An 11,560-nucleotide genomic window follows, 5' to 3' on the forward strand; every position below is an offset into this window, starting at 1 on the left:
TGCGGAACAGAATAAAAACTCAAACACAATGGTGGGATTCACGAATAGAGGCCTTTGTCCAAGCTGAATAAAACATTTTGAAGGACGAGGGGAGTCTCTTGTTCGTTCCGCAAAGACAAATCTAAGTTACAAGAAGGAAAGCCGTCTTTATTTATTTATTATTATTATTGTTATTTTTGTAATGGACGACAAGGAAAAAATGGCAGAAACTTGACACGTTTCAAATTCCTCCTATAAATCAAACTGTGAATGACGGTAGGGTGTTGATCGAAAACTTGGTCGAGAATTCGATCTCAAAAATACACAAAACAGTACAAATGACAGTAAAAGCTAAAATAAGTGCAAGAGAGATGTGAAATCAGGGGAGGGGGTGACAATAATCTCTCAGACTCATATTTTAGAATCTTTACTATATAGTGCGAGTACCAGTGGTCAAGGTGACGTTGTCACCGAAGACCAAACAAGACTGAGAATAATATATCAAGGAAAGATTCACCGGCAAATACATGGTGGCACCGTCTGTACCGTATTTTAGTCACCCTTCACAGTTCGACGGCTTTCTCATTTTCTTTCATTTACAACCTTCCCGTTTTCTTTCAGTCACGTGTTTATTTGTTAACGTTTTCATTTCATTCATATCCCACTCCAAGTCACTGATTACCTCCGCCAACGAAGTTGGAGGAGGTTATGTATTCACCTATGTTTGTCTCTTCGTTTGTCCACACGATGTCTCAAAAGTTTCATCTCAATGAAATTTTGTGAAAGGGTGGGCCGTGGGCCAAGAAAGAACTGATTAAAATTTGGGGCGGATCTAGGTCCGGATCCGGATCCTTTGTATCCCGCACAATATCTCCAAAAGTTCTCACTGAATTTCAGTAAAATATTGTGGACGAGTGGGCCATGGGAACAATGAATTAAATTTTGGGGCGGATCCGGATCCTATGTATTCCACACAGTATCTCCACAGATGCGGATCCGCATTCCTTTTAATAGTAATGGCATTGTCGGAGGAATGCGCTTTGTGAGTGTTTTCTAGTTTTCCTTGTGTACCATTTGAACATTTTTTGTTATCCAGGAAAATGTAGGTTAGGTTAGGTTTGTTTTCTTAATATCAGGGTTGTTTTGTTAGTTAGGCTGATATATTGGGTTCAGTTAGGAGTTAGGTTAGAGAGAGAGAGAGAGAGAGAGAGAGAGAGAGAGAGAGAGAGAGAGAGAGAGAGAGAGAGAGAGATTTTTACCTGTGAGAGTAAAAATATTTTACCCACTTTTTCTTTTATCCAGTCGAAATCCCTCCCCCCTTCTCTCTCTCTCTCTGGTACAGTATTACAAATGAGAAACATGGCTCGTATACGAAGACCTTGTAGAGGATGTGGCTTAGTACTCCCCTTCACTTCGTCCCCCCCCCCCACACACACACAGGTAAGGTGATCTGGGCAGGTGTATGTTGATGGTGGTGACATTTGCCTACCGCTCATTACTTGCGATATGGCCTTGGCTGGCTGTGGTGAGGATGGTGATGATGGTGGTAGTAGTGGTAGTAGTCTGTAAGATGGTGATAAAAGAAGTCTTGGTTATATTTTTTGATAAATTATCGTTATTGTTATTGTATAATAATAATAATAATAATAATAATAATAATAATAATTATTATTATTATTAGCAGCAGCAGCTGCAGTAGTAGTAGTAGTTTTAACAGTAATATTAATATTAGATGTAGTAGTATTAATAGTAGCAGCAGCAGTAGTAGTTGTTGTTGTCATCGCACGCTTTTAGAAGGCAGAGGGATAATGTTTTTGCCTGTGTGTGTGTGTGTGTGTGTGTGTGTGTGTGTGTGTGTGTGTGTGTGTGTGTGTGAGTGTGTGTGTGTGTGTGGCCACGGAGTAGTGGATAAAAAGTTCAAGGCAGGACATCCAGTTTCCCTCGTCTCATGGGAGTCACGCGTCTGCCTGCCTAACCTAACCCACTAAGTTAATTTTTTCAGGGCTATGCCATCTTCTTTTGGGTTACCTTCCCCTCAGCTAACCAGTACTTTTTTCTTGGGTCATTACGTTTCTTTCTTTACAGACATAATAACCTTTCTGAGTTGGATGGCCAATCTCGTATTAAATTTCTGTGCTTGTAAAATTCATTCATAAAAGAGAGAGAAAAGAGAGAACGTAAGTAAACATTGTTAGTACCTTGTATAGTCAGGCACTCTCTCTCTCTCTTTCATGACAAGAACATGAGTGTCCTCCTATGGACATGAGGCTTCTAAACAACTGTAGCATTTTCCTGTGACGCTCATATATTCATAGGCAAAGCTTTGTCAAGCCGTCCGCGATGGAGAGAGAGAGAGAGAGAGAGAGAGAGAGAGAGAGAGAGAGAATATCTTGCAGCCTCAACGACCAAAGTTAGACAAGACTGTGGGAGGGAGAGAGATTGATTGCATTCCAGGGAAGAAGAGGATATTGGTGGTCGAAGGCTTAGGGTTCAGATCGTAAGTCATAGAGCTTAAGTCACAGGTCGTAAGTCATAGGTCACAGCTCATAATCCATGGGTCACAGATAAGTCAAAGGTCATTCACAGTTCATAAGTTACACATTATAAGTCACAGGTCGCTGGTTACACTTCTGTCATAAAGACTTTGTAGTTACTTGTAGAGAAGTATATTTTAGACTTGTGGTCGAGCGGCTTTTATATCTTGTAGTAGTTTCCCCACCAGATGTCATGTAGTGACGGGAGAGGTAAAGAATAGTATGGGACTATTTTTATTTGTCTTGGAAATATTAAACAGGTATAATAGTATAAGTCCTGGGTAGCTACCTCCCTGTCTCGCTATCTCTCTCTCTCTCTCTGTTCTAAGGCTAATCTCCGTCTCGACCTCTCTCTAGGGTCGCTTGTCTCCTTCTAAACTCTCTTTCCTAAAATCTGGTGTAGTAGGGTGTGTGTGTCACGTATGTTCCTCATGGCAACAGAACTTTCTCACGAGAGGACTGCTGACAGCTAACTGCATCATCTCCTTACTGGCCGCTGTCGTCAGCTTTCCTCCGTGTAAGCATGTTTAGCGCTGCTCGCTTCTCGCAAACACAACACCTTCTCATCATTTGACTTCCTGCTTCTATCTGTCTCTCTATCTATCTATTTATCTATCTATCTATTATGTAGTCCTATATTTGCTCAGCCGCGCGAAAATGGCGTACCATCGACATTTAATAGTTATAATATATTAATACATACTACATACACATTATAATGAACTTATAAGCTAATTAAGTGAAATACATAATATTGTAAAGTAACATAATTGTATGAATATTGTATACATATATTATTCATAGTAAATAGTGATTATTCAGTAATATTACATTTTAAATAAGTTGAATACATATTGGAATAAATGCATTAAAGTAAATTATTTAACTGTAATACAGTATGTACTTAGTTATTATAGTGAAATGCATACATGCAAGAATAAAAATAGTTTAAAATTAAGATTATTGTAAGAGTTATTAATATTTCATTTAAAGATAATGGTACTGGTCTGCCATATATGGGTCATTCTTCTTTGTGTTATTATTATTATTATTATTATTATTATTTTTTTTTTATATATAATTAATACTATATACAAAATATATACACTTCATTCAGGGTGGTTAACTGTGATGTTAACTCTCCCCCACTAAACAATGACTCCAAATTAGCAATTCTTGCATGCATTCTGTGCATGGCCAACAGCAATACTGCAACCACAATGCAGATAATTATAAAGACAGAAGGTGCTTGGCTATACACATAATATGGGTTGAACATACTCAAACTCAAATCTTCCCAGGGCTTCATTGTTTCATTGATCAGCTGCATAGTTTCAAACTTAGGTGAAGTCAGCTTAATACTTGTGCTCATGTTTAAGTCCATATCAGGCAGTGGGTGGAAATGTTTGTGTGTATGGTTGATAATGGGGTAGTGATTGATGGTGGAAAAAGTAGACATGGATGGTGTAAATACCGCACAGTAGTCTGGTGCTATGTATAATCCTGAGGCTGATGTATGAGATGGTGGTATATCTGGACAGACTATGTAAACTGATGTGTTATGAGGGAAATAAAAAAACTGCGAGTGTCCAATGCGTTGATGGTGTACAAGTTTATCTGGAGCAAAAGTGAAGTTGCAATGATGATGAATATTGTTATTGCTGATGATAGCCATTTCACAAGGGACCGTATCAGTAGGCTGAAACGTGAAAATGTACGCAGGACAAAGATGAACAGCATGTAAGGATGTGCGGCACTTTCGCTCAATCGTTGACTCACTTGCGAAAGTGACAGTGTCTCGTCTCTTTTGAGACCATGATGAGTTCGGTGTCTGTGTTGATGTTGATGATGACTAAAGTGTTGTTGTTTCTATAGGGGAAGGGGTGTATTTGGTATACTGTGAACAGGTCTTCCGTGATGAATGGTACATGAACTATCACTGATGTTGGTGTTAGTGTTGCTTCCAAGTACGGGTAATATTGCATAAATTCCCTACTGCGGAACAATGGCTTCAATTTATGTTTATGTATGCCTTGACTAACTATCTGACGTAGCTCATGAACTGGGAGTAAGTCATTTGTGATCTTGCCATCACCAGCATTCGAAATTCCTTGCATAAGTGCCCTGAAATGATCTCTAGTGTTCTCTAATTGTAGTAGAATCGTGTCAATATGTTCTGTGATGATGGAGAAGTGCTGGAAAAGGGTAACGTTACCCTCCAAGTCATTTATTTTATCTATACTCTCCAGAGCTACGTTTTCTGCTTGTTTCAGATTTTTCACAATTGTTTTCATTGCCGAGTTCTGTCCTGTGATGAATTTATCTTGGTATGTTAGTACCTGAGCTATCTTATTAAATTTTTTGTTTATTTCTTTAAGGTCATCCTCTGTAGCCAATCCAAAGATGTTCCCAAGAATTGCGCCGCCCAGATCGAACAAACCGCGCTTTTGGCGAGTACGTGTGATGTTGTTCCTGTCGCTCAAGCACCTCTGTTCCATAAGATGGGAGATCTTGGATCATGACGAGCATAGTTGACTTCGCCTGTTCTAGTTTCCATTTCGCTAACTTCACCATTTCATCCACTTCCTTGGTGATATGTGATTGTGAAACATAATTCCCTATCTTGAAGTCCAGAGTTCGCATCGGCGTCGCAAGTCTTTCTATATAAGTAGGTAAGTCATACAAGTAATCTAGACTTATTTCAGTACTCATGACGTCCTTGACGATTGTAGTCGTGGCCGTTGGAGCTATGAGGCATCCTTGTCGTACTATATGCTTGGGGTCTAGGTGCGCATATACCCTTACTATGTATAGGAGAATCCATAGCATAAGTCCCTTCATCGTAACCTACCGAAAAAAAAAATCTATTAATTTCCTATAAAGCTGTGGTTGATGATAGTGATGATGTGCGTTACGGTTGGCTGTTATTTCATTTATAGAAGGAGTTTAAATCGATATTTAATTCTCGTAAATGATGTACTGTAGATTTCATTGGAATAGTTGCACCTATGTTCGATTGTTTGGTATATGACCTTAATTTCTTTTTGTAATCATTGTTGTGTTCTTGCTTGGTTTCTTGAGGTACGTTCACCTGTTCGGTTGTATCGAGGCTGAATAATTATGTGATAATTCCCTTGAAACTCGTTTTAAATGGTCAATATGAACTTGTTTTCCTCGCCACTTGAAAGTGACTTAATTAAAACTTTGTTTGCCTTTATGTTAATTACTCTGTATGGGCCCTCAAATTTAGGGGATAATTTATTGTCTCTCGTATGAATGACTCCGTAAACAATGTCTCCTAAGCTGATAGGTGAATCTTTTGCCTTTTTGTTAAATGCCTCCGTCATTTCTTCCTTGGACATCGTTAATTGTTTTTTGCACTCTTTTGTGAATGTCCTGGAATTCACGTAAACGGAGTTTAGAGTAATCATCGTAATTGTATATAGGCATGCTGTCACCTTCTAGGAGCTCATATGGTAATTTTTTATCTGTGCCATATATAATGAAATGTGGTGTGTCACCAATGGATTTATTTATAGACCCATTAATGGAGGCCTCTACTCTGGGAATCCAATCATCCCAGCTTGCATAATTTTCACTGAGAATGTGTCGTAGCACATCTAATACCTTTTTATTTTGTCTCTCTACCAACCCATTCGATGCTGGGTGATAGGCCAAAACGTTAACCTTTTTGATGTTGTATTGTTTACATATTTCTTGTAAGATCTCAGAATTAAATTCTCCTCCATTATCACTTATTAGTACCTTAGGGGTAGTAAAGCGACATATTACATTATCTGTTATTGCCTTTGCTACTGTCTCTGCTGTCTTATCTTTAATTGGAGCTAAAATGACATAACGGGAAAAATGATCCGTTGCTACGAATAAGTATGAGTTATTATTGTATGATAATGGCATCTTGAGTAAATCAACAGCGACAACGTCCCATGGTTGATGTGGTACTGGGTAATTACCCATCGGTGCAGGTGTGATTGGGTATCCTTTGTGTTTCGCACATGATTCGCATCTGTCTATATGATTGTGTATATCTCTTCGTAATGAAGGCCAGTAATATAATAGCTGGGCTTGGTTGAATATCTTATCCTTTCCAGGGGTGTCCTGCATGTGGGCTGTCGTGTATCATTCGTAATACTTGGGGTATCATGTCATTAGGTACTACCAACTGGTTAGTATTTCTTTGGCGTTTTGGTTGTTTAGAGTTAATTTTGTATAATGTATTATTGACCATTGTGAATTGTTCAAGTGGGACATGCAGTTTGGGTAATTGTATGTCATCTCCACTTTCTAACTTGTATGTTACTTTTGACCATACTGGGTCAAGTCTTTGTGCCTTTGCGATATCCTCGTGGTTTGGGATATTTCCTTTGAGATCTAACGCCGCGACCTGAATTGTGTTCGGGTTCCTAGATAATGCGTCAGCTACTATATTCATTTTACCTTGTATATAATGTATTTGTACATTGTAGTTTTCAACTGTACATTTCCATCTGGCTCTCCTCCCAGAAAGGAGTTTTTCTTTAAACATACCCACCAGTGGTTTATGGTCGGTGAATAAGTGGATTTCGTAACCATATACCAAATCTCGAAACTTTTGTAATGCAAAAATCACTGCAAGTGCCTCTAAGTCTGTAGTGCTATAATTTTCTCCGCACCTCTTGTCTGTCTGCTGGCAAATGCAATTGGTTGATTCTTTCCTCTTTTATCTTCCTGCATCAGTACAGCCTAATCCTTTAACTGATGCGTCTGTACAAATAAGAAATGATTTCGTGTAATCTGGATATGCTAAACAAGGTGCATTCGTTAGTTTAATTTTTAGATTGTTAAATGCCCTTTTTTGTTCTTCTTCCCATTGGAATACAGCATCTTTTTGAGTAGTTGGAATAGAGGGAAGGCTATATGAAGAGAACTGTGGTACGAAGGACCTATAGTACCCAGCCAGACCTAAAATTGTCTAACTTCGTCAGTCGTAGTGGGTTCAGGAAAATCTCTCACTGCCTGTATTTTGTCATCAGTGGTGTGAATACCATCAGAGCTTAATTTGTGGCCTAAGAAATTTATTTCCTTAAAGCAAAATTTACATTTAGAAAGTTTAATTTTTAATCCAGCATCACTAAGCTTTTGTAAGAGTAAGTCTAATTTCCTGAGATGATCCTTAATATTCTTCGTTGCGATAATAATATCGTCAAGATAAACAAATATTCCTTGTCCTAAAATTCCGGACAATACGTAATTCATAAGACGCTGGAACGTACCGGGGGCTGTCCTCAGTCCCATTGGCATTCTTGTATATTGATAATGGCCTCTGTTTGTTGAAAAAGCAGTGTATTTACGTGACTCCTGAGATACCGGAATCTGATAGTATCCGTTTAGGAGATCGATGGTCGAGAATATATTATTCTCAGGACCAATATTCTGTAGAACATCACTTAGCAATGGCATGGGAAATCTGTCAGGGATTGTGTGATTATTTAGTTTACGGTAATCTACTACCGCACGCATTTCTCCATTTCTCTTGGGCACAAAGAAAAGGGGAGCGCTCCACGGAAAAACTGAAGGCTCAATAATTCCAAGCTTTAACATTTCATCGACATACTGATTTGCAAGTGTACGTTGGGAGTGTGGTATGCGATAAGCTGGTACGAAAATTGGTGGTGTTTCTGGGTGCACATTAATCATGTGATTAATCAAGTTAGTACACCCTAATTGTTCTCCGGGCAAGGCTACGGTGTCCCTGTGTGTTTCCAGCAGGGTTAACAAATCATTTTCTTCGTCAAATTCACCTGAGTGAATTAAATTCTCTTTTATTCTTTCTCTATCCGTAGATTTTATCTCACTTGTTACTCCACCAATATTTATTTCCTTCACAGGGCTAAACATTTTTCAATATTAACTATGCAAGTTCCCTTCTTCAACTGAACTTCCCCATTCATGTGATTAATAATGAATATCTGAGTTAGCCCTTCGTCGTTCGTATGACATAATGCGTTTTCTACTGACAATCCCTTTACTTTACATAATTCTTCTAAGACAAGAACAGTACTATTCCGTAATTTGCTCTTTATGGTAACCTTCATGTATGAATTAGGTGGTATAACCAAATCATTAGTGAGATGGGCTGGAAAAATTGATAAATCAGTACTGTTATCTGGGTCACTAATTCTGGAGGATGGGGTTGCTGGTGTAAGTGGATCTATACACTCATCTGTTTGTGTATGTTTGTTAAAGCCTTTAATATTACCAATTCTTTTTGGCTCTCTTCTACCATTCGGTGAGGGCTCTGAAAGTATTTCCTCTATAAATTCATTATCAAAGTCTATTCCATTCATTTGTGGGAGTATAGTTATGTTCTCAGTTCTCATGGATCTTAAGCCCAGTAACATATGAGCTTTAATTGCTAAGTTTTCAACGATATAGAACAATGCAGAGAATGGTCTTGTAGTTTCTGCGAAACTGAGATTTAATCTTATCATACCTTTTATCGTAATCTCTTGACCATCTACTGTGTTTAATTCTAAATCAGCTTCATCCAGAAAAGTTACTTTCTTTTTATTTTTAAGAATTCTATTTAGTTCTTCATGTGTTATTAAGTTCACTGGAGAGCCTGTATCTAAAAATAAGGAAACGTTTTGATCCTCACATACAGCTGGTATCAAGATACACTCATTTCCCAACATGCCTCCTATGTGAAGTTTAACCTTGTTCTTCTTTACGTTTGTTCGTTTTTTGTCATGACTTGGTCTTCCCCCGATTTGAACATAGACACAATTTTTTCTACTGTTTTGCAATCACTAGTCCAGTGCCCTTGGTATCTATGATGCCTACAGTAAGGACCAAACCCTTGTGTCTTTTGATTATCCTCTTTTGCCTTGATAAAGCATTCATACCTTGTGTGTCCTGGTTTTGCACAGTAATGACACAGAATGGACCTATCCCTTGACTGTGACCTACGAGGTGATTTCCCATAAAAAGTGTTGTTTATAGCGCGAGACCTGCTCGGGCTGCGCGAAAACTTATGAAACTGCCTGTAGGAAGGCGTGTGGGAACGAGGTCTAGGCGTCTTTGTTTGTTTGGGCTGCCTCATTTCAGGTCGCGATCGATTTTGTTCTCTGTTTGGGGTCGGTGTTGATGTTTTCACAGCTGATACTGTCTCAGGTACCCTGATTCTACCAGAATGTGCATGTGTGTCGACCACACCTGCTTTACTGCACTGCATCTCTACCTCGTTCATTAAGTCTAGTAAGCACATTCCCGGGTGTCGCAATTGTTTTGGCGATCTTCAGGGTTCTATCAGGTAATTTACACAAGGCAGCTACATAACCAATGATGTCCACGACGAGGTCTGGGGACATCTTTCCATCATCTGTTATCCACTTAGAATTCTCCAGAGTAGCTAATAGGGTTCTCTTGATTGTGGAGACATCAGCAGTTATTTCACTGAGCACATGGTTTGTAGTGTGCTCCCTTACAAGATCTACAATTTTATGTAATTCTGGAATTATACCTGGCAAGAAGTTCATACCTCCAGAAAATTTCTTCAGAAATTCAGTTTTAAATTCATCATATGTCCTAGCACGATGTAGCTTATCGGACGCAATAAATTGCTTGCTGGACATCTTTCATAGCTTATGCAAGATGAAAAAATAGCAATTTTCTCTTGTTCATCTAGTATGTGGCGCTTGATGAACATTTGTTCGCACTGACTGATTAATGAAATGACATCAATGCGATCCTTGTCTGTGCCAGAGAATTTTGGGGCAGTCTTATCCTCGTGCTACACAAAAACGTGAGGTGTGGTTTTTAGATCAGCAGTATTTGTTTCTTGATTCATATTTAATGATTGCCCTGTTAATTCAACTTGTACGAGTTTATCGTTATGTGAGGGAATGGTAGAATATGTATGACCGGACCGGTGAACCCTGTTAAGTATATTGGCATACGTATTTAAGGCAGCTGCGAAGTCGATACTCTCAACGTCTGAAGGGGTTTCCCACTCATCATCCGAAACTCCGTATTTGTTTCCTTATCTATAACGTGTGGTGTGGGTTGTACAATGGGTGGGCTGTCTCTTAATTGTGAGTCTGATGTTGTGGCAATTTGTGTGTCATCTGGTATTAACGTGGGTGGTTGCGAAAATATTCCTGTCATTAAGATATGATGTTATGAAATACGCCTCTTGTTTATTTATGTCCTAGCAAACTAGATGATTAAATAAGTTGAATATAGCTAATTTTAGCACTGAGAAGAAATGAGCAAGTATAATTTTACCCACTTGATACAGATCGTAGAGGTGTGTCGATACAAAAGTCGATCTCGGAAGAAAATACAGGTTTGATTGAAGATCTCTTGATAATTCTAGTGGTGTGTTGATGGACGATATTACTCAGGAAACTCCATGGCCTGGTATTTGTAGTGGTTAACGGCTGTCCCAGGCAAACCTCAACATAGAACGTCGAATTTCCAACTTAACTGTGAAAATAAGTGAATATGAGTAGGAGCTATGTGAATAATGAGTAATGAGTAGTGGGTGAGAAGTGCCTGGTGTCAGTCACACGTTGCTTGGCATGGCAGACTCGCGTTGTGATGTCATCTCAGCACATGGTGACGTCGGCTTCCCACACTGGTAGCTGTGGTGAGTGAATGAGTAGCGATGAGTAACTTGAGTGAAGATGAGTTGTGAGTCGTGTCTCACTCTTCGTTTGTTTGTTCCCTTTATTCTATGTGGAAGTTTTCTCTGTCCTTTTCTCTAGTGATTTATTCGTTGTGGGATGAAGACTGCCGCTACTTGTAGGTGCGTGTAGAAGATTATACAGACGACGTAGAGTTGTTAATTGTAGTTGATTGTAGATGGCTGTAGTTGATTGTAGATGGCTGTAGACTTTGTAGAACTGAAGCTAACCTTGTAGTCTCGGTTGCTTTTGTAGAAATTTGCTTTTAATTCGGAGACGATGTCCGCAGATTTGCTGGTTTGTCGTTAAGCTACTTGCAAGGGCGAGTGATCTCTTGACCTCTGCATCAGCGTAATGATC

Source organism: Coenobita brevimanus, chromosome 18, assembly GCF_032717465.1.
Source record: "Coenobita brevimanus isolate Jiangsu-jjx chromosome 18, ASM3271746v2, whole genome shotgun sequence".
NCBI classification, from domain to species: Eukaryota; Metazoa; Arthropoda; class Malacostraca; order Decapoda; family Coenobitidae; genus Coenobita; species Coenobita brevimanus.